The following is a 27,591-nucleotide window of genomic DNA, read 5'->3' as shown; positions in this document are numbered from 1 at the left end:
GCCAATGTGAACTACCTATGTCATTGACAGGCTAAATAAGCAATGTTTTCAGTAAATTAGTAAGTTTCTACTCCTCATCTTTGAAGAAAAAAAAAAAAAAAAAAGTCACAGAATCACAGAATCACCTAGGTTGGAAGAGACCTCCAAGATCACCTAGTCCAACCTCTGACCTAACACTAACAAGTTCTCCACTAAACCACATCACTAAGCTCTATATCTAAACGTCTTTTAAAGACCTCCAGGGATGGTGACTCAACCACTTCCCTGGACAGCCTATTCCAATGCCTAACAACCCTTTCAGTAAAGAAGTTCTTCCTAATACCCAACCTAAACCTCCCCTGGTGCAACTACAGGTGATTTCCCCTTGCCTTATCACTTGGTGCTTGGGAGAATAGACCAATCCCCACCTTGCTATAGCCTCCTTTAAGGTAATTGTACAGTGTGATAAGGTCTCCCCTGAGCCTTCCTTTCTCTAGGCTGAAAACAAACAAACAAACAAACAAAACAGTTCCCTCAGCTGCTTCTCATAAGTCTTGTTATCTAGTCCCTTCACCAGCTTCAACACTCTTCTCTGGACATGCTCCAGCATCTCAATGTCCTTCTTGAAGTGAGAGGCCCTAAATTGAACACAGTATTCAAGGTGCAGCCTCACCAGAGCCAAGTACAGAGGGACAATCACTTCCTCAGTCCTGCTGGTGACACTATTTCTGATTCAAGCCGGATGCCGTTGGCCTTCTTGGCCACCTGAGCACACTGCTGGCTCATATTCAGCCAGCTATCGACCAATACCCCCATGTCCCTTTCCCCTGGGCAGCTTTCCAGCCACTATTCCTCCAACCTGTAGCATTGCATGGTGTTGTTGTACCCAAGGTGCAGGACCCAGCACTTAGCCTTGTTGAACATCATACAGTTGGTCTCTACCCATTGGTCCAGCCTATCCAGATCCCTCTGCATAGCCTTCCTACCCTGGAGCAGATCAACACTTGTGCCTAACTTGGTGTCATCTGCAAACTTACTGAGGGTGCACTTGACCCCCTCATTCACATCAAGATATATCAACTTAAATTTATTTTCCAGTACACTAAGGATAATTAATATACATATATATTGGTTCACACCTCTGGAAGTGTACGTACCACAAAAGTATGCCCACTTTTCATACAATCTCTTTGCAGTATGCTTCCCTATACAACTTAACAGAAAAGGAGTCAGACTGCAGGAAGTTATCTTGTTGATGTCTTGGGTGTACACACAGAGTGATGATAAAAAGTTAGATATTGAGGAAGGATGACCCTCAGCATAATTCAAACTACATTTTTGTTGTTAGGTGACAGGAAGTTTCATAGAATGAAAGAATGTATGGAACTGAAGAATCGTGAGGGATGAAGTATAAGAATAGAACATGATAAAGAATCAAAGTTAGGCTTCAAAATACACATAGAGAGGAGAATAGAAGAGCCCGGGAATGAGAAAAAATAGGGAAGAAGTAGCATCTTTGAAATATTTCTTGATGTGATCAACACGTAGAAAAAGAAGCAAAGCTGCCAAAGTGTGTTTTTTCTTTGGTTGATAATCATTAAATGAAATGTTAGTTAATAGCCATTTAATGTAATGGCTATATAGGTTTTACATATATAAAAATACTAAATAGATATTAATTGTATGATAACCATTTAATTTAAATCCTAACCATTTACCAGTCAAATATGCATAAAATTAAAAGAGCTGCATTCATATTATATTTCACTGTCAAAGCTTTTCAATTGTTTTCAATAGCAATGTTAATAAAATCATAGATTGGAAAGATGGAATGCACCATTGTAGTAATCCTTTTTTAATCTTCTATAATATAGGTCAAAGGACTGTTATGTTCAGATAAAGCTTACATAGACTTATACTAATCAAATAATATGTGATATAATTTGTGTATATACCTCTTGATCTGCCATTTGTCTTCAGAGTAAAAGTTTTTCTTGACTTTTCCTCATTTGTATTTTGCTGCTTTTATTAGTTTATATAAATATTAATGTGTGGGTTTGAATATACGTGTAATTCTGCAAGCATGCCCAACATTCTAATTCCTTACTAATGGTGTAATTCAATGATGCTAGAATAAAGCATAGCAGGTATATTTTTTCACCTCTGCCATTAAACATCCAGTCACTGATGTTTATTATGAAATTCTCACTTTTCCTTTTTATAGTTCTAAAAATCTGTGGTATACTGATTGAACCTCTCATCTTCTTGTAAATATTTTCCACCTGCTGATGTAGTATGACTCTCCTGCAAGTACTAGCAATGTTGTGGATCTTTCTTTAATACTTTGGATATTTTTTAATCAAGGTATAAACAGTGCACAGCTACAGCTACCTCACAGTTGTTCTGACACTCTTTCTCATATCTGATGCTTCACTCATGGAATCTTATCTCACATCTTTTGCAAATGAGTCACTTTTCTTACATGAGAACTAGCCATCCCTAACTCCTGGATAGGTTTGAGTCAACGATTAGTATAACTCCATTATGTACTCCAATATAAATACCAGTGGCCACAAACAGTTTATCTTGTCGGGTTGAAATATGTACCAGAATATATAAAACCAGAGCATGAATAGATTTCCACTTTTTATCTATCCATCTGCAAACACTACAGAGTTCTAAAGTGAAAAAGAAAGCACATTTATTTCCTCACTGAAAGTGACAGTTTTTTCAAATGCTACACAATTTGTATATAACTTAAGCTTGCTACGAGATCACAGTTTAGGTTTCTGTTGTGTTCGTTTAGGTATTTCATCATCTAAGATCTTATTTACCTCTTTGCCCCTTGATTTGGAGAACCCTCAAGATTTACAGCTCCACAACTAAGCATATATCATTATTTTGTCTATGATAAAAATGTATTTGTGTTTTTGTGTTGTACCTCAAAAAAAAAAAAAAAAAAAAAAAAAAGGGACATTTTAATGTAGTGAAAAATCCAAACATTGTAAAACAAGGTATGAGTACTGCATGGATTAAGCTGAAATATGTATGTTTCTCATGCATAATTATAAGGAGGCATCAAGCCCAGACATATCCAAATACTGTAGACCTTTCACACAAGATCAGACAAGGCTGTTAAATCATAGTTTATTTTTCTGTGAACATATATCATCCCTTGGGCTGTTGAAGCTACAGTTAGTTTATTGTCATCTTTGAAGACTAAACCTTCTGTTTCTAGAACATATTAAAATACTTAAGGAAACTGAAGATATTCAGCTATTTTGTTGGGAAAAAAGTTTACTTCGTATTTACTCCTGAGAATGTTACTTAATTGCTGGGCTTTTTTTTTTTTTTTTTTTTTTAATATACTCCCCCTAAAGTGTGGGCAACAGTTTCCACTGTCCTGACAGAGTACTATGAGAATTAAAGTGTTATCCTGTGCTGTTAGCTTGTTTGCTTATGTCCTCCTTGTTTATGCCTCACTGATACAATTGATATCATTCATTGCTGTAACTCTAGAGATTCTGTGGGGAAAAATAACCTGGGGTATCAACACAGCAAATCTGAATAAGTAGCCTACAATTCATATTTGAAGATTGGGCAAGCTGCAAACTTTAAGATTCCTCTATCAAAAATTTGTAAACCGCATATTTTTTTGTGTTTCTATATATATCCATATTCAGCATCTTGACTTTTTGTAAAAAGAGACTTTGTTACACATTCACTACTAGCTTGAAATATTTGTGTAGTGACTCTGCCATAGGGTGGATAATTAATATCAGAATTAACTATGAATCTTGTGTGTAGGGTGGATCATGGCACCACAGTGAAGATTTGCTCATGCCCCTTTCTCACTTCTTAGTTTTTCTATATCCTCATTCCATATATCAGAATATCTTCATAACAAAAGTAAACAATTTTCTTCTGTACTGGTCTACAAAAAGTCAAAGCAACATCTGTGGTTTTGTTATTATATTCTGCTTTCTTTTATTGTTGCTCTCTCTATTTTTATTAGGCTTTTCTTTTAATCTCTCTTTGCTCTTACCATTTTTTCTTTTCTTTTCTTTTTTTTTTTTTTTAATGTGATTTCTTCCTTAACACTCCCAGCTGTGGCTGCAGAAGTGACGAATCAAAACAAAGAATTTTACATTCGTTCTATGTCTGGGGAGTCTGAAAATATCCTGTTATTTTTCATCTAGTAATGCTTCGGAGCCTTGGGTTTGTTCATCAGACAACCCCATCCCACACAGTCAAAATTCCCTTTTGAATTGTATTCTAAGTATGCCTGGCTCCTTGGAATACAAATTGGAACACAATTTTCAGAAGAGCTGGTTACATCGTGAAAGCTAGTGAATCTCCAGCATGACAAGGACCACTCTGCTGAAAGACCAGACAATATTGGAAGGGTCTGAGCTACAGTACATAGAAGCTATAGTACATAGAAGTACATTTCCTGTGACCAATACAGGAATAAACTATCACCACTTCTGGTTTCTGTACTCACTGAAAAGTTGCAAGGATTGTGTGCCTATGTACTAACTGTAAGAAACTGTTGCAGTCCAGACTGGAATTGGAATGACTGGATTACCACAGCCAAAACACATCTTTTTTTTCTTTTTTTTTCTTTAATTTATCTTGTTCAGTAGATGAGAAATTCTGAGGGAGTAAAAAGTTCAAAGGACCACTGAGATTGTGCACAGACTTGAAAATAAAGATACATATTTCTTTAATGAGGTGATGTGGTGTTTTGTGTCAAGAATACACTAAAAGAGCTAGATATTTTGAAATAAATTTCTTACTAATATCTACGTTTTAAAGGAAGAGCTAGAATGAAAAATATTCTTTGTATAAGTTATTTTCCTCTTTTTGCTCAGGAGAAAGTTATTCTTCTGTATCTCCATTGCTGTCCATAGCATGGACTTAGAGCACTCTGGACATTTGAACATCTGGTGGACCTGGAGATTGCTAGCATTAGAAGGTAATTTGCAAATTGTTTCTTCTAAACTAGCCAGATCTTGATGTGTTTTGGTGTCCCAAAACCAGAAGATTTTCTGCACTAGTTCAGTATGAATAGTTTCTATTGTAAACCACGCCCAGATTAACTCAGTAAATCTTATTGAATGTATATAAAGACCATAACTAAACATATATATGAACACATACTTTACTTAAGGGCATATATCACAATTTTTTTGACTGAGAGTTTACTGTAAGATCCCTTCTATTCCTGTCATGAAATATTTGTAGCTACAAGAATTGATATATGGCAAGAAAACTGTTTTGTACACCCCATTGATATTCCACAGCTTTAAAGCATATGCATATTTGTAGAAATCTACTACATCTAAATCTAATCCCCACTTGTTTATTTTGCAAACAAGAATACAAAAACACCAGTTACAGATATAATGATCAATTCATCTATTACATCTGAGAATCTTCAAAGATGAATTATAAATTTAGCCTCCTGTCCCACCACAAAACCTAGATGTCTGTTATAAGAATAAAAAACATGTATTAACCAAAATAAATAAACCAAAGGGCAAAACTGAAGTTCAACTACATTCAACATAAGAAATCAACATGAGCATTGTGGAAGTCATGTTCACAGCCCATCATAACATGAGCAAGGCCACTCTCCATTAATATACAGGTTTTAATAGATAACTATATCTCTGGGCCTAGTCAATTTAAAGCTACCTTAAAAAATGACGACGACAAGAAAAAACAGTATCAGCACAAGGTTTAGAGGCATTAGTGGCATTTATCAAGGAATGCAATGGACAGAGAAAGTTGAGTCCTGAATAACAGGATTTTCAAATGACTTATTTTATCAAACCTTTACTTCAATTCAATTCTTATCCAGGCAGTATATGTTCATAGATATTTAATGAGTTGGGGATAATGCATTCAGAAACAACTCCACAGAGACCATCTGCTGCAGGATCTCTTTCCCTCCCAAAGCACTTAAATGCACAGGGAAGGCAGTGGATGACACTGGTGGTCTGTTCAATCTTATTACTAAGATTTTCAACTGAACTGTAGTAATGCTAGTTTTATTGCAAAGCAAACAAGGGACAATCAATGCCTTAGGAGATGGCATTTATTGTAGATGTGACCACAGTCAAATACTGGAGTAAGGAAAATGACATGGTCTGTAAATTCAAAGGATGTCTATGCAAAGCAGTTATAAATATCGGATCACTGAGTACTGATTTCAGGACAAAAGAGAGACAAAGTTAAGTCAGTAATAGCAAATAATGTAATTTGTACATGTAATTTGTAAATAAACCATTGTAAGTTTAAAATTTTCAGGCAAACTTTTGCTATATGGCCATGGAATTTTATTTTTTTTTTCTGGGAGTTCTTAGGTTTATGCATGAGGGCTACAGATCAGCAGAGTATGTAGCTGCTAAAATGGAAAAGATCCCTTGAGGCTGGATGTGGGCACTTCAGTCTCTCTCAGTGAATACTGCATTCTCCCCCAGCATATAAGGCAGCAGTGGTTGCCCCTCATTTAGGTGGTAGATATGTCTGTTGTGCACCTGGTAAGTGCTTTGGCAAACAGGGGTGAACAGACACATTTACACATAGACACAGTAAATGTGTTATCATTACTGTACCTGAAGAATGAGGATTCAGATTTGTGATTGGTGAAGACTCCAGTTGTATTGAACAACATGGTGGGGTGCTCATTTACTTAAGTCAGGAACTTCATCTGAATCAAGAATGAATCTTGGGTCTTGAAAAGTTGTAATCAATTACTTTGCCTACTGTTGGGAGTTTTCTCACTGCCCAACAAGTTACCACACAGTTACCACTGAACTTGACACAAGAAGCACCCCATTTTCCTTGCTGTCAGTAGGCCTTTCATGGGAAAAACAGTTGCAAAGCTCAGCTAAGCATCTAAGCAAGTTTCTATCATGATCAGAAGAAGAAAAAAAAAAAACTTAGGTTTTTTTTCAATTATTTTGCATTTCTTATGTATTTTATGTTCTTAAAGTGAAAGATGCTGTAATCATATCATCATAAATTTAAATAAATACAACTTTTCTAATGTGTATAGGGTAACATAACAACACCACAGTTAATTTAAATCGTATTAATAATTGCAGTGATTTTAGATAATTTGATGTTAAAATATCTCTGAAACTAATTAAAAATATACAAATATTCCCCTTTTGTGGTTGAATGGATAGGATGAAAAACAAAGTAATTTCTAGATGAGTAGTTGTACTAACTGCATGATATCCAAGAATATATGACGTACAGTAATATTTAACTAATGTTGCATTAATTAAGAGTGAAAAAATATAAAAATTCTGGAAATAGAATACTACTGTGAATGACCAGGACAGATCTGCAAGGAATTATGAACAGAGACAACATAAATTACTGAGGATTTTTTTTTCTTTCTCACATCCACTGAGTGGGAGGAGGAAAACAGAGGGACTTTCCAAGCTATGTGGAATTTCTGTGGGGGAGTTTGTTTTTATTTTACTTTTTATTTAGTCTCACATTTTTACAGGAGATACTTCTGAGAGCCATTCAGAAACATATATTTTTAATGGGCTACATTCAGGGCTAATTAACTTGGTTTTACTGAAATAAATCCAAAATTGCACAAGCCATGCCATGAGCATTCAGTTCTTTACTGTTCAGAACAAGACAAATGGTATTTTTATTCTAATTTTTAATATAGCCATAAATAACTGAAACATCTCATGACTTGAAAAGTACTGTGGAGAATTTCTTTATCTGAATGCAGATGATCAGCAGAGTTATTTCCTTAATTATAGTTCAAACATCTGGTCATGGTTTGCACACTGGAAAAGCACAGGTAAACAATGTGATCAATGGGATTTTTAAAAGTGCAAATAAAAGATTGAAATCATACTCAGATTAAGTTAACTGCAAAGACAAACCAATTTATATCTGTGAATTGAATCACATCACAAGGAACAAATGACTGTGATCAGAACAATACAAAACATAAAGGTAACAGCAAAAGAAGATAGACCAGAAGATTGGTTCCAAAGAGTGTTTATCAATATGGTGATAGGCACTTTATATATAAATATATATATATGTATAAACTATATCAGAATAATCAGAGATAAAAAGTAAAATCTGTACTGTAATGATCTGGCCAGCATCTTTGTGGACTCGTTAGTACAATGAAACTGTTCGTACTTGAAGTTCAGATACTATAATTTTCTGACAGTGTTTGTTATCATACTATCCATTGTCAGGAACCACATGAGTAAGCAACCAAATTTCACTTGTTTAATGAACATGTACTGATTTCTTTAGTAATCAAATTGCTGTGTGCTACTAGAGGTGTTAATAAGGAGGAAACTAATAGTGTAAAATGATACTAAAGATGGAAAGCTTCTGATATATGTTTGTGCAGTAAGATACATCTAACTTTGTTTTAGGCATTGACAATACAGTTGCCTAGACCAAAGCTGTAAATCTAGCTGTCTTGAAAACCTACTGAAAGAAACCTTCATCTATAATGCATGATTCATCTCACTTATTTTAGCTGTGTGTGTTAGGATAATTAAAAGTATATTTTCCAAGATGCTTTTCTCCATTGATATAACAGGTCTAGAGGACTGTTTCATATTGGTTAGGTGAAATGAATTCCAATTACTGTTTTAATTAACAAATTGTCTCACTGGGTATGTCTGCAATGTACAAGAGGCCCAGGAGCTATCTGTTAACTTTATTTAAAGTACTGTCTCTTTTTGGAACTTTTTTTTTCCTGAAAGGTTCTCTATTTTCAACAGCTGTGCTTTAGATTTAACAATCCTATCTTCCAAAGTCCCAACAACACTACCCTAGAAAGGCTGTGCTTTTCAAGCAGGATTTTGCTGCACCCCAGTTTTGTGAGACATGCTATGCTTTACACTAAAAAATAAAAAAAATAAAAAATAAATCACTGATAAAAGTCTATGCAACACTCACATTCTTTCAGACATTATAAATGAAAAAAAAAAAAATAGAGAGAGAAAGTAGAAGCACCTTAGGGACACATAGCATTACAAAGGGTCCAGAAAAATAAATAAATAAACAAACAAACAAACAATCAAGAACAACAAAAAAAGCAGCCTAATCTCCTTTAGAGAGAAAGCACTAAACTGTGTGAGGTAAAAGAATCTGTGCTATTGGACAAAAAGACTGAGGATCAGTCCTTGGCATTCCTTATTTAACAGTCAAGAAACTGTCTTTTCACTGTCCTTTTTTAGGTTACCTATTAAGTAATATCAATTTAATGTTCAAAAAAAGCACGTATCCCTACTTCAATATTGATTCTTTTCTATATTTTCTTTCTTCCAAAGAAAGTAGAAATGGTTAAAAAGGGTTTGGATCCCAATTCTTTTTCTATATTTCTAATTTTTTTTGCTGATGTTATTACAATTATTATCCCTTTTACTCACCCAGAAGAGTCACCTTAGAAATGCTGAGTGCAAGACAGCCTTCAGCATTGCTTTAGCAAAGGGTTTGGGCAAAGAACCTTCTCAATCTTCAGTACACGTGAAAACTTCACTGTGAAATAGTCCTTTATTCCAAATTAAAGCTAAAAATTCTTCCTCCCCACCATCTCAAAATGTAACTGTTTCATCCTTTACCAACATAATATATCCACCTTTCCATCACTCCTCTTAAACCAGTACCTCTTCATACCATCATACCTCATCATACCTTAGACCACCTTCCCACAGCTTGAATGATCTGTGTCACACATGGGACACATGTCCCAGTCCAGGCTGCCTGGGTTCCCAGGTACTTGTCTAATGAAGTCAGGACACATGTGTTGCATTAAAGGTTAAAGTAATTGGAAGTGATGCCCAATTAGCCATTATAAGTCTGGTTGTTTTCAGGATACTGAACTATCATAATTACGGATTCACAAATAGCATAATACACCCTCAATCTAGTCACATTCCATGGACTATCACAGCCACACTTAAAGAGTTAGGTTGCATTCAGTGAGAACTATCATGGCTAGATTTAATAAGTGGTGTAATTTATTAAAGCAACAGGTTCACAGGTTCTTTGGATTGCCATTGATAAATTCACTGTCTGCAAAGCACATACAAATGCCAAAAGTCTGAATAACACAGCCTGGCTATAAATGCATTAAAAGGTATAATGCAACTCCATAGAGATTTCCAAGTTTTCTGGGGAGGTGTTTGGTATAACCAAGTGTTCAAATCTTACCCAAAGTTGTATCAATACGGGGGAAGAGAGGCTCAGCGCGTCAGCTGATCCCAGAAGTCAGAAGGTATCCTTATCTTAGGGAAGATATCTTCCCTAACATCCTCTCTCTCTTAAGCCAATTTATATTATTTTATATCTTTTAGGTGGAATTTGAGTGTCTCTAGTCATGCATATCTTGGTTATGATTGGTTCAAAGTTTTCTCTCTTTTGTTTAAATGTATAGGTTCACAGAAATTCAGAACACATGCTCAGTGAGGGGTGGTCACAGCTTGGAGACGGATAGCTTTTGGGATGGAGGTGTGTTTTGGTATTATAATGATATTATAATGAGCAAAGTTCACCAAAGTACAGAATTTTGTCAAAAACATGACTGGCTGTTGGCTCAGGGTAGCAAATGTGCAGCTTATCGGTTTCAGTGCGCACAAGAACAATAAAGTTCCCATCTTATCACAGAGCCTAACCGCAGTGTATCCACTCTGCTCCACACTCTGTACTGTTCCTTTTAGGTCAGCACACCAAATTCATCTGGTGTGTTTAACATCCAAGGCTGGAGGCCTAGGGAACTTCTAAGTGTTGCAGCTACACTCCACCGTGGAAGCTTTTTCAATGTTGTACCTTTTCTTTAAAATGTGCATATCAATTTAATTTTCAAGTCACCCCAGTCAATTATACCACCACGTGAAGAGCCTTGCAGACTTTCCCTCACCATAGACAAAAATCCAAGCATATGGATGGTGAAGATATATGCAGCACATCAAACTCTTGACAACATGGTGGGCAACACATCCTCCATTGTGCAGATGTCTATAGATTTTCAGATTAAAAGGCTATCCTTTATCCATTATCAAGTTAAAAGCTAAGCAGATTTATACAAAACCCAGCAGGACTGAAGAAACTGTAGAATATAACAACGTCTGAATCTACTGAACAGTTGGCACTTAAAGCTTCAGACACATACAGTATTGACACACAAAATACCAGTGTGCCAAGATACAGAGTGGTGCCTTGCCTTGGGGCCAGTTACCTTCTGAAGGGCTCCTGTAACATAGAACCAAAGACTTGAAAAGCTTAGTATAGTGATTATGTCTCTTGCAACAGAAAATAGACTTTCCAGGTAAAACAACTCCTCTATTATATATGATACTTTTGTAAATAAATCCAGTGTTCTTTCTACTTTCCTGTGAAAATACCAGAAACTATGGTGATGAATAGAAAATAAAATTCTAAAGTAGATAGGACAAATTTTAATTCTATTATTTTATCCTGTGATTTTTATAACAAGTTTGTAACAAGGCAAAAAAATGTCATATTTCCCATTTACACTGCAATAGCAAACCAAAATGTTACTGTATCATTTTTTGCTGCTTCAGATTACACATATATAATCTAACAAATTAGGTTTTCATTGCTAAGAAAACCAGCCCTTATTTAATCATATATTCAAGACCCAAGTTAAATTTTCTGTCTGGCTTGATGGGAATACTGTGGCTTGGTGTGATGAAAGATAAGTATGGAAAGAAAAGCTTAGAAACTGCTTTTGATGGAACAACAATATTTAACCTACATGCCATGAAATCAAGTTCTACTTTATTCAAAGCTGGAATATGTTTGCATACTTGATCAGCTTCATCTCACTTAGTCTAGGTTTCCATACACTAGAAACAGCCCACATATTTACATTTCAAATTACTTCTATTTTAAGAAGAGAAACAACAAAGCAACAGAAAGTAAATTTAAGGTATTTTGTCCAGAAATACAGACGTTATCAGCTAAAGATACATTATTTGATAGAAAAGAAGACACAAAAGACAAGAAAGTGACATACAAGAATCCCAGTAACTAATAAATTGATTTAACCTCTTCAGTATAACTCTCCCATGTTTTATGATATGTAAATATGTTCCCCAAATCTGTTCCCCCCACATTCTCAAATGCATGTGAAAAGAGCAACCTTAAACAGCTGCAGATGCCAGCTGGCTTTATTTTTCAGATCTAGTTGTGACAGCTTTTTTCTTAGTGATTTTAGTTTTCTATGTGCTAAAGTTAATTGTTGGAATACAGTTCTTCAGCTCTAAATTATCATATTTTCATTTAAACCAATAGAGCTAGGACAATTTAATTTATCTGAGGATTCCCAAAAGTCCATAAGGAATATTACAGCAAATCTGGAGACTGAATTCAATCCCCAAAGCGTGTAATAAATAAGTTTAATCAACATAAAACATAAATCTTAAAGCAAATTAGTTATAAACAGTTTCATATTGATAAAGAACAATAGTCAAACACTAAAGGAACAAAATGAAAACATATTCCTATACCCAGTAAAATGCAGAATTACTCACTGTTCTTCTGTCAGATATCCAGTTTGTTTTGTCAAATGTCCAATTGGCAATTGCTTAGAAGGGGACAGAATTTTTTCCTTTGGTTTTCAATACAGACTGCCAGCTCCTTCCCTCTACATTTTCCCATTTCACTTTGAGAAAGTCTAAAATTTCTACTATCAAGCAGAATTAGGTTACAGCAACGAAGTAGTTAAACCACTCTGTTAGGTAATATATCAATCAGATTGAGCACTTAGATAAACATCGAACTTTTATTTTTTTTGTATTCTCTCTAGGATATATTTTACAAGAAATTCTGTGTGTTGATAAAATCACTCCATCCAAGGGAAAAAAAAAAAAAAAAAAAGAAACCATATTTCTTTCAGAGTGTAGTTTTGATCTCTGGAAATAGAGTTTTGTAAATAAAGTATAATTGAGACCATGTCATTCTTCAACAATAGAAGGAAAGGAAAACAGTGGAGTTTTCCCTCACTATGAAACCAAATGTTAATGTTGCCTGAGCCTAGGACACCATCTTTCACCACCTACTAAGAAATGTATTTTCTATTTTGTAATACTGTCACCTGAAAAAGACATCTTTAGCGCAGCTTTAAAACCAAAGAAGTATCACTTGCTTGCCCTCTTTTAAGCAAGGTTTCATGAGCACAGAGATTTTACTCAACAATGAAGTCTAATTAGTCTCTAGATTTAAAGATAGGAAATGTGTACTTGGTTATCCTGCAACATAAATCACCTACCACCTCACTTCATCAGCAATGGTAATAATGTGCCAGCTGATTGAAAAACCCTACTACAGAGAAGTGTTTGACTGAAAACTAGGGGTAGATGCTGACATAATAATACCTGCATACTTATATGCTCAGATACCTCTGGGAAGTTACTTTTTCAAGTGATTTGACTATTCAGTAGCCTCTTTGTACCTTGTTTTAGTAGAATGTAGGCTGTTTGAACTTCTATTTAATTATAGATTATAGATAATAGATATATGAACACCTTTAGAAATTAACAGTCTTGTGAAGCTGGAAACTTCAGCCCAGAAACAGATAAAATACAAATCATAATACATGCCTCAGCTTAAGTATAAGGTGTGTAGACAGCATAAATTTTCAGAATTCATACTTGCATGTTTAAAATTAAGCAAATACTTAACATCAAAGATAAGATCCAGAATTAAAACAGACTATTTTTTTTTTCATGGAGCTCTTTTCTTCTCTTTAAATCTGTGCAAAATTTGCATCAGCAAAATTAAACAAAGTTAGAAATATTCATCCAAATATAGAGGCAAATATTTTCTGTGTTTTCTTTGAAAGGGAAACCTTGTGTCATATGGAATTTCGGGCATAATCTTCACCCACATACAAATTTCCTTAAGTTTGAACAGCCACTTTTTACTGCTGCTAAAACCACACATCTGACAGAACATATGTAATGCATTTCTCTTCTTTGCATGTTCCATATAATTAAGATTTAACAAAAAAAAAAAAAAAAAAAAAAAAAAAAGGAACAATCCCATAGTTTCTGTTTGTTTGTTGACTTACTGTTTTGTTTTGTTCCTGAAGTACATCCAAGATCCTAGCAAGCACATTTTGGACAACAGCTATGTTGTTTCACTGCAGGTCATACTGCCCTCAACTGAGTGTGCTGTTCACATGAGTAGTTGACACGAGACTACTTACTGTAATTTAGCTGTGCCTATCCCAGTCACCCTTCAAACTAACACATCAGTTAACCACTTTGAATTCTTGAATCAATAAGCAGATTGTCATTACAAAGGAAAGATCGTGAAACTTAGTTGTTTTGAAAGACAAGCTTTGTTCCATGCTTCTAGAGATCTTCTGAAAACTTTCTGAAGAAGATATATAGTCACTATGTTTTTCACAGAATATTTTTGATTATTTTATTAGTTTTCTAGAGCAATTAATATGGATGCAGACCCAACGTGTAAGTGTTAGGCCCAACTTAGAAACTACAGCAGTTAGGAGCACTCAAGTAATAGTAATATGTTTATGAGATTAAACACTATGAATCTCTACGCATTTCAGATAACACAGGGAGATGTGACTTGAGATATCTGGAGATTAATTAGAGAGGATAACCTTTTATAATAATAAAATAATAATAATAATAATAATAATAATAATAATAATAATAATAATAATAATAAAACCTCCTTGTTCCAGTCAGGAAAAATAAATAAATAAATAAAAATAAAAATAGGGAGCTTTCCTTCCCCTATTTACATTGTAGTAATACACTGATTAAGACAAATGGACTAATTGCAAATTAACTACTTGGGTTAACTAAACTTCAGTAAATAAGGAACTCAGAGAAAGGTTAACTTGGCCATGTAAGTTATCACATTTGTGCATCAACATTTTTTTACCAAAAAGATATATATCTGTTGTGTGACTTAAAAAAGTCACAGAGGAGTTAGTGTAGTGAGATATAATGGATCTCTCAACTATAAAACCTGAATCTGAACACATTACAAACTAAGAAACTAATCCACTACAGTCAGTTATCAGTCACAAATCCTCTGTAATTTTTCAGACAATCTAAAAGGGATTTACATGTCAGTAGCCTGGAGGTCTACATAGTACTGAGCTGCAACAGTTTATTAAAGAAGCAATTCATATTCCTATCAATCTGTCGTTTGTTTCAGGTCATTGTAATAAGAAGAGGTTAACCCAAATGAATAAAAGCCCATATAAGAAGATTTTTTTCTTATTTGTAGAGTTCATCAACCTGATGAGTTTGTGCTTCAGGAATATAAGGCATTAAGAAGGGGCATTAAGAGAGGGAATGTGAAACCATTTGTGTAAACTCATTTTGCAGTGAGACCTAATCCAGCCCCACCTTTACAACCATAGAGACTCTACAGTTTTGTATAAAATTTCAATCAAATTTAGGATGATGATCATTCTGTAGGAGCCTGGTGCCTGTTGCTGCATTTTGCTGAAGCTTACTCAAATTGCCCAAAAGAGCTAAATATTACCTTCTATTTAACACAATATTCCCAGTAATGTCATTGATTCCTCATGGTTGTAACATCAAATCATCAATGAAAAGTTCGTATTTTCTTTATGAAAAGTAAAATATGACATTTTATGAAAATTTAATAGAAGATTCTGAAGAGGAAATCTTCATACAACATTACATTTTAGTCTTTACGAAATAGTCTTAATAAAAAGCTATTTTTTTTCTTTCTTATTACAGGAAACCAACACTGTAACTACTAACCTCTGTCCAATAACAACATTTCATCCATTATTTTCAAAAACGTATATTAAAGGACAGGTAATAAATAGAAAGAATTGAGAAACAGAGTCTTCTGAGCTTTGAAAATATTCGGAGAGTTTTCCTCTGGCAGTAGCACAAGACACATGGTTTTCCTTGGAGTCTTTCAGTCTCACAGGTTTTAAACAGGTTGAGATTAAGTCAAAACAGAACCTGAATCCTGTCTAAAACACTTTAGGCTTTAACCTACATTCTGCCAGCTTAAAGAGATACTTGGTCACAGCCAGCAAGAAAAGCAGAAGTCTATTTCACTCACTAAAGCCAGAAAGAACATTCTTAGATTAATTTTTCTCTTTTTCTATTTTTTTAAATCTGTTTAAATTACTTATGCACAAATGTCATTTATATACTGCCCTCTTTCCCAGGTAGACAGGTAGTAGTCAAACATTTTGGAGGAGCTTTTAAATCACCTCTGACATTTTGAGGATTTCAGTGGATATCTGTGATGTACCTGATCTTCAGAAACTGCTGAAGATATCAACAACTCACTCTTACAGAAATGTTTATAGCAAGAAGAAAAGGAGGAAATGATGGGATAATGACAATCACTGTAAATCAGATAGGTACCATTTGAAATAGGAGTGTGGGGCAAATAGGAGTATGGGGCAAAGAATTGAGAATCAGGAAAATATGTTATTTTTTACTGGTGAAATCAATTTATATAATCTAAGCAGGAAAAAAAGGACCGGAAAAAAGAAGAAGGTCAGAAAGTCTGTTGAAAAGAAATCATTACAGCCCATACTCAAACATATAAGGAATCAAGAAGCTTTTCACAGGCAGATAGCAACAACTGCCTTGTGATGAAGATCAAGGATAATTCTTAGCCTCCTTTCTGACCTTTTTCCTGTGATATCTCATTGTGTGGGCTGCAGGGAGAAAATAAAATGTTCATTCAGAATGGGTATTATCGCATGTTCTCCCTGGCAATGGGAGCAAGCATAGGGTTTTGACTTTAATTCTCACTATCATCGGAAACTGCATTCTGATTAAATGATCCAATTCAACGCACTTTGCTTCACAGTGTTGCAGAAAACAAAAACTAACTGGAGAAATAAGTGGGGAGAGGAAAAGGCAAGAGGAGCAAGCCAGAAGGAAAAGGATAATGAAAACAAGTGCAGAAAGGAGAAAATTGTAGTTCTGCTGCCTAGGGACATGAAACTGGAGAAAGACATTAGATGAGAGGAAAAGCCATTCCTAAAATGTACAGTGGACAAGTCCATATCATGAGCATGCTCACTTGTTTAGGAAACCATGACTTTCTAGTGAAAAGTGTATGAAAAAGCATCACTTCTTATATAGTATGCTGAGAAAACCTTCCAGTGAACAACAATCATAAAATTAACCCAATGACAGCAATAACACCTTTTTCAGTAGAGATAACAGAGATGTAAGAGAAAGGGAAGCTTGAAACATATTGCTAGAAGTCACATCTGGAGACAAAAGTAATCTGGAAAAAGGAAACAGGAAAGAAATAAAAATTACTCGCATGTGGGGAAAGAAAGAGGAGAACACAAGTACGTCTGCTAGTCTAGACTAAGAATGACAGAAATGGTCTAATGCATTTGGTTCAGCCTATTCTACTTTGATATGACCCTATCATATATCTCAAAAGTTTTCTGTCTTTTCTTCTAATATTTCAGCAACATTTTTATTGTATCTCTTACAAGGTAAACACATAACCTTACAGACAGGAAGATTTTCTTCATACTGAAATTCCTTACATATTATCTATATAATATTTTCTGATTCTTTATTTTTGTCCATTACATTTACCTTATCTCTCTTTCTACCATTCATTCTCATTGTGCTCCCTCACTATTATTAATAACATTGTTATGATTTCTGGAGACTTTTAACTTAACCTTTTCCTTTAATCATGTCATCACTATATTTATTTAGCTTCAAGGTATTTTCATAGATCATTTTCTTCAGCCCTTGATTCTTCAGTTGCTTTTATCAAATGACTCAGGGCAAATTCATATTTTCTCACAGTATGTGACGTATAAGTAAATTCAATAGGATGTCATTGGAGTTGGGAGGAAGAAATGGTTTCTACCTGTTCTGAAATGCCAGGATTCTGTGTATACCAGCATAAATTTAATTTATTACCACTAGATAAACACAAAAAAGGAAATCTCAAATTTGTATTATATTTTTTTAAGATAATCCAACACAGCACAAATTACTGTAAATTCACATATAAAATTGGCAATTATATTCTCCTAGAATTGCTATGTTTAGGTTTACTCCTCTTGTTAAAGGACATCAATACATCTGCAAAACATATCAACACTTCTCCTTGCTAGCCAGTAAGCAGGTAGGACAAATTGTACAGCAGCAACTTTGGCGTTGTATCAATAGGGTGGTAACAGAGAAAACAGTAATGCTAAGCAGCGGGTTAGGGCAAGATATTGGCAGGGGGGGTGGGCAGGGCAGGGGGGAGGAATACAGCACATCAGCTGATTTTTTTCCGGTTATGTTCAAATTATTGCTTTGATTCCTGGGTTACTGCTCTGAGTTGCTGAGAAATTCAGTGCAAGGGAGTTATCACTCCATGTCTGGTATGAACTACTGCCTTCTTATCTCAGACTTTCTGAGCAGGTCTGGGCCAGACAGTGTTATTCTTAGAAAGGGCAGCTCAGAGTTCATTTTGCTATGGGCTATAGATATGAATACCAGAAGTCCCAGTCTTGGGATGAAGAGATGTCACTGGAAAAGTCCTCAGGATACTATTTTTTCTAAGGTTTTCTTGCAGAGCATTGAATTTTCTCGGGGTCTACCTAACAATCTGTGGTTCTTGCAATTACAGTTTCTCAGTTTCCCAGAGAAAGAAGGAGGAAAACCGCTTGCGGGGTATGCATTGGCACACTTGGATCCTATGGGACAAAACCTCCCAAAAGAGGGTCATCCTACCTGTGGTCTATCTTTTTTGCTCTCATATTTTCAGCCTGAGGCACCTGAGAAGTTCTCATTACCTGTCATATGCCTGCCCCAACTTTAAAATAGGAGTGATGGGTGCTGCAAGTAATATAGCTATGAGAGCACAGAGATCACTGTGAGCTGCCAAACCTGTCTGAAGAAAACTAGATAAGGGTTCTGACAGCCTCAAGCATTCACAGCAAGTTTAGGACACTATGACATGGCTCTGCTATACCTACCATGGCCTCAGAGCTCTGTGGTAGAACATAACTGCTCAAAATTTCAGCTATGCTACCTGCTGTAAGCTGCAGCTGTCCCACTGAATTCCTGTCTCACCTGAGTACTTCTATTGCTTCAGCCAAGTATATGACAATTACAGATTGTTGGACATTCATGGCTTAGAAATGGAAAATTTAAGTGACTCTCAAGCACACTCAGATATCAAGAGCAGTCATTAAATAGAAGACACCCAGAGCAAGGATCAAATTTTCACTGGGCCATGGAAAGTTATAATAGCTTTTAATACACAGTTTTAATATTGTGACAGCATGTGAACTATACTGGTTATACTGGAATCTCTTTTTGTTGTTGTTGTTGTCGTTGTTTTGGTTTGGTTTGGTTTTGGTGGTGGTGGTTTTTCTTTGTTTGTTTGTTTGTATTTTTTTCCTAAGAAGCCAGATGTTAGAAAGAGGCAAAGAACAAAGAAAGAGAGACTACTAGTTCAGAAACAAAAACAAAAACAACAAAAAAACAGTCTGAAAGACTATAATAGTCTAAAATATGGCCAGCTTTGACTCACATCTCCGTTTTCATTTGCTTTCTGTTCCTCAGATTTTGTTACCTTTATTGTGTCCTTTTGAAAACATCATTTCCTAAAGAATTTATTCTTCTTAAAAGTCAGACAGCAGTGTGGCCATCAGGCAATGAATATTTGCAGAATATAAACCCCATATGAATATCCTCATGTAATATGTACCGTTTCAGTCAGTTGTTTCTGAATAGCAAGGTAAAGCAACACTTCATGAAAAGGGAAAAATATTTTATATTATTTATACATAAATACTGTAATTAAAAGCAAAAATCAAGGTAGTAGGAAAAGATAAATTTTTTTCACTACCAAATCTGACAGTAAGCTTAAAAAGTGTAAGAAACAGGGCCAGTGGGCTACCTATCCCTTGACTGACTTAACAAAACAATAGGAGCAGTAAGTCTCAGAGGGGACAGAACTAACAACAAACTGATCTACAGGAGGAGAAGCAGCGCAGTTGGAGCATGGGAGTTGTCAAGTTATAAAAAAAGGAACGAACTAGTTACCAAGGAATGAATGACCAGGAGATACAAGAGAAAACTTTTGACTAAGGAGAGAGACAGATGACACATGTCAGTGGAGGGTAAAGGTTTATGTTTGAACATATGAGCTGTTTAGGCACACTTCTGCGTAATCATTTTCTGTCTTAACCAACAGTTAGTCTCCAAAACACTGCACCAAGAGCTGATTTATTTTTATTTTTAAAAATATATCTGTCTATGTAATAATAGCAGTGACTACAAGAATAATAAAACTTCTACTGTCTCTGAAATACATGCATAGGGATTTCTCTTGTATCTCTCAAATAAACTAGTCTAGGAAAAAAAAAAGTAAGCTTTTTACACGATGATAATTATTAGCTTTAAAAACAAACAAATATAGCTGGTAGCAAGCTATTATACGTTCTTAGGAGGATGCATAATAGAAAGTAGAAAGACATGAAAAAGCATGATTTTTTTTCCAGCTTCAGGGAGAATTTCTTGTACTTCACAATAACAACTTCATTCATAGAGAGAACATTGCTTCCAATATGCTTTATTAGTTCATATTTTCATTTCATGCTAAATAAATAATGCAGAATAGAAATAAGAGTGTTTCTGTTGGTTGTTGGAGACAATTACTTTTTTTTTTTTTTTTTAACCTACTGAAAACATCAAGACTGTTAGTCTGCCCCTCTCAAAACTTGGGGAGGGGAGGGGGTCTCATACCCATCCTGCTGATTTCTGTGTAAGTTAAACCCTTTCTGGCACCATCAAAAACATTTTATGCTTTGTACATTTCCAGTCCTGCTGAAAAACAGTAGGTCCTGACTTGAAGCCAAATATGAACTCTTTTTTACAGCTGGATACTCTTGTGACTAACCACTCAGGAGTGATACTTCTGTGTTCAGTGCCAAACTCCTACAACATGCAGATAGACGTGTTTTTTATTTCCTTTGGTTTCTGCTAAACTGACAAGCATTCCACTCTCATGACAGAGGCCTTTTCAAGTGGGAATTCATTTAAAGGCAAGGAAAAATGAATTCAAATTAAGGTAGGAGTGTGAGATTATTTATTGCAAGCAATAAATCATTAAAAAGTTAATAACCCTAAATGGCATGGTATTTTGGTGATCTGCGGCATTAAATTTAAGAATGCGATTATATAATCTGTGCTCATAGGCTGAAGATTCATGTTTCAGTGTTTTTAACACACTCTGTCTCCTCCTGTTCAGGCTAATACTGAAACCAGCTGAGATGTCTTCAGCACCGCCTGCCTGCCTGTCTGCCCAGGGGTCAGACAAACCTCACTGGCCGGCAGGCTTATCATAGAATCATAGAATGGTTTGGGTTGGAAAGGACCTTAAAGATCATCTAGTTCCAACCCCCCTGCCATGGGTAGGGATGCCACCCAATAAATCAGGTTGTCCAAGGCCCCATCCAACCTGGTCTTGAACACCTCCAGGGATGGGGCATCCACAACTTCTCTGGGTAACCTGTTCCAGTGCCTCACTACCTTTACAGTGAAGAATGTCTTTCTGATGTCTAATGTAAATCTATCCTTCTTTAGTTTAAGACCATTCCCCTTTGTTCTATCTTTATCTACCCAAGTAAAGAGTCCCTCTTCATCTTTTTATAAGACCTCTTTAAGTACTGAAAGGCCACTCCGCTCCCTGGAGCCTTCTCTTCTTTATGCTGAACAGCCCCAGCTCTCTCAGTCTTTCTTCACAGGAGAGGTGCTCCAGATCGCCGATCATCTTTGTGACCCTATCTGATCATCTTTGTGGCTTAACCCACTGCTCCAGACAGTGCTTGAACTCCTTTATGACCAGATCACAGGTACTGTAGATACAGGCCATGAAGCCTGTCATAATCCAAATATCATTTTTTCTGCTATTTCATAGCATTTCAACCACGCTGCAACAGATACAGTGATGTCTGAAATAGATACCAAGCACCAACACCCAATAACCTTTCTGTGATATTCATGTAAAATTTTTGCCTTCACTGAAACATATACCAGGAAAGATATTCAAGAGCATTTATTAAGCATAAACACTAATAGGTTCTTCTTACATACAAAGGGAATAAATGGTCCAGTAAAAAGCAGCAAGGATGGGCTTTCCTGGGAGAAAGTTTCTGGTGTGTTTTGAGATGAGAGAAGTGCCATCAGCCAAGGTGAAGAAAACAAGCAGTACAGCATATAGTCAGTTTCAACACTGAGATGTCTACATTAGACAGTCATGTGTGGCCTGCACCTGGTGACTTCTCTGAAACAAATCAAGTATATTTATGTAGATTTTTTTCCCATATGGTCAAAAAAGAAAATCTTTAGGTTTGGAAGTGGAAGAAAAGAAGTCTGGAGAAAGAATTAGCACAAAATGGTGTTCAGTACAGAAAATAAGGAAAGACTTATCCACTCATTGAAGGTATAAATACGACTATAAAGAACAAATTTATCTGCGTACATAAAGGACTAAATATTATGCAGTTTGTTCATTTAATTTCAGTTATATCAACATCAATAAAAAACAAGTCATGCCCCCCAAAACTTTGTTTTTATAATGAATAAATAAAATAAAATACAGGAGAAAGATATCATTATTGTTAATGATGTTGATTTTGTAGATTAATAGCTAGGAGGGGCACAGGAAAAAGATTCATCCATAGGAAGACTTGGAATAATGCATTCCGAAGGTTTTCTGCAGGGTTTAAATTCTAAAACCTTTCTAACCATGGAATACTATTCTCAATTACCAGATCAATTTTGTTGTCATTTGTATTTATTGAGAGTAATAAAAAGAATATTCAGCTGACAACCAAGAAAAAGATATATCTTTAGAAATACTTTCTTCTACCACGTATCTGCTTGAACGTGGGGCTTCCAACTGTATCATCCCTGAGGTCAATTTCTGTGATCTAGGCTGTTTATTCTTCACCATGGCAATGAATAGGCAACATTAGGTGTTGGGGGGCGGGGGGGATTTCTGTTTTTATGGATAGCCATTGGCACTTTTAGAAGCAATAAGCACCACATGGACATGAAAGTCACTTTGTGAAGAAAGAGAGAAATGTCCCCCTTTTCCAAGAACACTCACAGAAGGGATGAAGAAAATCTCATATTATGTGAGTGACAATCCTTCCTCTCCTCTCTCCTCATGAAGCCAGAATTGTGGAATATTCTCAGCACTTCACAGGGTCTATATTGCATATTGGCTGTCCTTTTTAAGGCAGAGCTTACTTGTATCTCTCACAAATAACTGACCAAAAAACAGCCATCAAAGATCCATAACTTTTGGCTTTGTCCAGGCTGAGTAAATACACACACTTTATAAGCTACTTTTCTAACCCCATGCACTACAGCTTTTCTCTAAAAAAGCATTAACACTTAAAAATCGATCTTGGCATTTAATGTTGTGGTCAACCTCAGAAAGAGTGGTTATTCTGAGTGTTTGATTCACAAACATTCTCAGAAACCAACAATAACAATATTTGGCTGAGTTTTGGAATCTGCACATAAGTCTGTATGCTCACACATATTTGTACGTATATATTTATACCTCACTTCCAGAGGTGATAACCACATGACATACTTCAAAGCCAAGTATCTCTGATAATTTTCTGTCTGCTAGTGTACCTACATTATAAATGAAATACTCAAGGCATGCATGGGCTCCAGATCGAGTAATTTTTCAGATTATCACCTGGGTGCAAAAACTAGGCAAAAATAATGGTGTATCACAGTCTTGTAACTATAAACTAATTGCAAAATGCACAACAAACTGGAGAATGCATAATACAGGTTAGTTCGTGATGCTTTAGAAATATATTTTAGAAACATAGCATCTTTGACTTCCTTTGAGCTGTATGAGTTTACATTAGCTGGATATCTGATTCATCACATTTTATTTTGCTTTTAATTTCTTTGTTCAACCATAGCATTAAAATAAAATAAAATAAAATAAAATAAAATAAAACAAAATAAAATAAAATAAAATAAAATAATAAAATAAAATAAAATAAATAAAATAAAATAATAAAATAAAAAGTTGATTTATAGTAAGTCCACTGTTTCTAGACTGTATAGTTTAAATTTTATTTCATCTAAATAGAGAAAGCCTTCTCGTAATGAATTCTCACCTCTGATAACAACTAAAATCCATTAACTTCATTGAAACTAGTCATGTGCAAAACATTAACTATGTATGATTTTTACAGAACAGTTCTAACTTTATTCTCATTAAACCATAGGAGTGATTTCTTGAGAAAAGGGAGATTGAGATAAGTTTTTAAAATGCACTTTCATATATTTTTTTTGAATCCCAGTAAGCTAGAAGAAGCAAACCAAGATAAGATATGATTTTCCTTTCAAGAAGACATCTACTTCGAAACAGAAAACAAAAGCAATAATAAAAGATGAAATGTGTTTCATCATTTAATGCATTATATTAAGGATAATGTTTTAAAAATATTGCAGGGATTAGATTTGTCAAAGATATACTTTGACAAAGTACGTATATGGGTACATATATACTTTGCATTACAGTACGTTTATGGGTATTTATATACTTTTCATTACAGAAAATTCCACTTTCTCTGGGTGTCTATTTTCTTGTCATTTTTACGCCAAGATAGTAAGATACACTGTTTAACTACCTAACCATTTTAAAAATATGAAAATAATTAAAAGGAAAAGATTTTTATTTTATTTATATGTTTTTTTTTTTCTCTTACATACCACAGAGCTTGGACCTACATCCAGAGCACAAACCATAAAGTGCAACAGGCATGTTCAGAAACAAACTTTCTGGCTGGGCAAATACAACATGAAACCAAGTCTTTTGGTGTTGAATATATTGGAGTTGGCTTCCATTGTCTGCACTTGAGAGATTTTCTCTTCCATATTATTTCACTTATTTGCTTTCCCAACCTCCAGAAACCTAGTAGGGTGCACATAGGCCAGTTCATTTCACAGCATTCATTAATCATTGTTGAGATTTTTGAACAATATTGCACATGAATGTACTATTGCTCATGAAACTAATTGTAACGTGGCAGCCAAGAAGGGCTCTCTGTGGAATCATATGGTAGGTGATGAAAGGAAGATGTGTGATTCAGCTAGCCTGGAAAAAGCCTCAGCTGGGAGACAATGAAAAGTTTTTAAAATGAGAGACACTGGTTGAAGAAAAAAAAATCATTGCAATTTTCAAGATACTAAAAGAATTGACAGGTAATTATTAAAGCTTCAAGTGTACCAACGCTGAGCAAGCAAGCAGTTTATGCTGCTCACATGAAGTACTCAGAGAGGTCACACTGAGAATTCACTGGTACCTGAGGCTTCCTCCCATCCAGTTTACTCCTGCAGAGCAGTTGGGAAACACCTTTTTTGCCTTGGCTTGCACTTCCTGATAATTGCATCAGCAAGGTAGCTCTCTACACTCTTTAATTCAAACTGATCATGGCTCATGCTTTAAAAATACACCTAAAATATGAGTTGATGTTGCAGTAAGAGTCTCCCCTGTCACTCACTGGAAATTTCAGAGATGCACTAAATTAGCTGCTTGTGTTTGTTCGAACTCTTACCTCTCCTGATGCTGGAAGAAAGGCATCTCAAAAAGTTCTCAGATCTGTTGCACAGAATGCCACACTAAAACATATCCAAGATTCATTGGGTGGATGAAAAAGAAGGAAGAAACATAACCGTAGAGCCTAATGTACTTAGCTGTCCAACCTACAAAACAGTTGCACTTACTATTTAATTTCAAAATGTTTGAACTGTCCTGGGAACCAGGATTAGGACTCAGGCCTATCCTAATTGAATTGCATTAACCACTGTGCTGTGAAGTCTGTTACACTGTGCAAGACCACAGGACCTGCACTATTTTAACATGACTATGTTGACAAGGTGCTGTCTTGCACTCAGTAAACAGGATTGCTTGCATTCCAGAGGTGCCTGTGAGCACCTCAGCCAGAAACCTTCTTGAAATAACAACAAGGAAACCTTAGAATCCATCTAAATTAGACTCAAATTCTCAGATGAACTGCTGAGTTGTAGCAGGAACCTGGGTGTGGGCAATGATGAAAAAAAAAAAAAAGAAAGAATGTTCAGTGACTTGGTCCAGATTTGTTTCCAGTGTTTTGGGTGGACTGTTGCATATCAAAGTCTTTTGATGTCCCTGGGAAGTTTTAAAATTATAAGTATTTTTCTGACTCCTCACCCATTAGAATTTGTGTTTTATCAGTGGATCAAAAATCCAAAGCTTTTCTCTAGCTTCAGAGATACAGACAGAAGTTGAAAGAGGCATTTTTATTGTTCCTGTACTGTGACAATGCAACAAAATACATTCCAGAGTTCAGTTTTAAGTCACAGAAATACTCACTGTATTTGCTTCAATAACAACATATAGTAGTTCAGGAAGGAGAAGAGGGTGTAACATTTCCAATAATTGATTTGTTAATCACACAGAGATATGAACATAATTAAATTCTCTGTAAAATATCTAAAAAAGTCATATATTTTGCAGTTCACATCTGCTATTAAGTAGAGGGATTTAAAATGTCCTTTTATCTGAAGCGATATCAGATTATATATGAAAATCCAGTTTAAAGGTCAGGTAAAGCTAACTGATGATTGGTCTTCCTCTCTAGCCTAAGTGCAGAAAGGTAGCTAGCTTTGATCTCCCATTATTTACTCCAACTGACAAGACTTTTTTAGCTCCTTGCAGACAGAGCAGATTTCAGTTAAATTCATGTCAGGGTCCAGGGCTGAGCCTTAACCCCATCTGGGGATTGAACTCCCAACCTTCAGTGCAAGGATATGTTTGATGCCAAACATATCTTGCTCACACTCCTGACTCTTGCTCAACCACTGTCATGTATAAAGTTTTATGCTGTTATTTAACGGGACTAGATTTATCTACTCATCTACCTTAACCAGGCTCCTGAGTCAAGCCAGTAGAAACTACAGCATCCAACCCAGCTCCAGAGCTGTCTTCATTTTTATAAGGCATTTTCTTCCTCAACGGGTATATTGACCAATACATTTCTAAGAAATGTTTCTTTTGTTTAAGTAGTCCATTTTGTTTGATGACACCCATAACCAGCTGCTCGTCCTAAGACGAGACATTCTCCATTTGATTTTAATAATGTAAAAACAGAGTCCTTCATTCAATTCCCTGTTCCCTGTTCACCATTCTGAACTGATTTCCTGAATCTTAAAAATTAGTTATAACAATTCCCAGCTTGCTCAATTTATTATCCTACATGTACAATTCATGGTCCTATTACCATTTCCAATGCCAGTTTTCTCTGCATCTATGTCATACACAACTGTTTTTGCCTGCCTTTCCCCTACCAGCATAGCTATTTGATTATATAGACTTCCATCTGTACTGGGCAAAGAGAACTAAACATTGAGTTTGAGAGGGCAGAACATGGGCTTGAGCAATTATAACTGCTTAGACCCTGGTTAGTCCCTCCTGAACTCCCTGACATTAGCCACACTTCAATCCTGTTTTAAGCATTTTCTGACAGAGAGATGG

This window comes from Cygnus olor, chromosome 1 (assembly GCF_009769625.2).
Source record: "Cygnus olor isolate bCygOlo1 chromosome 1, bCygOlo1.pri.v2, whole genome shotgun sequence".
Classification (NCBI taxonomy): domain Eukaryota; kingdom Metazoa; phylum Chordata; class Aves; order Anseriformes; family Anatidae; genus Cygnus; species Cygnus olor.
The sequence above is the reverse complement of the archived record's forward strand: the minus strand, read 5'-3'. Positions refer to the sequence as shown.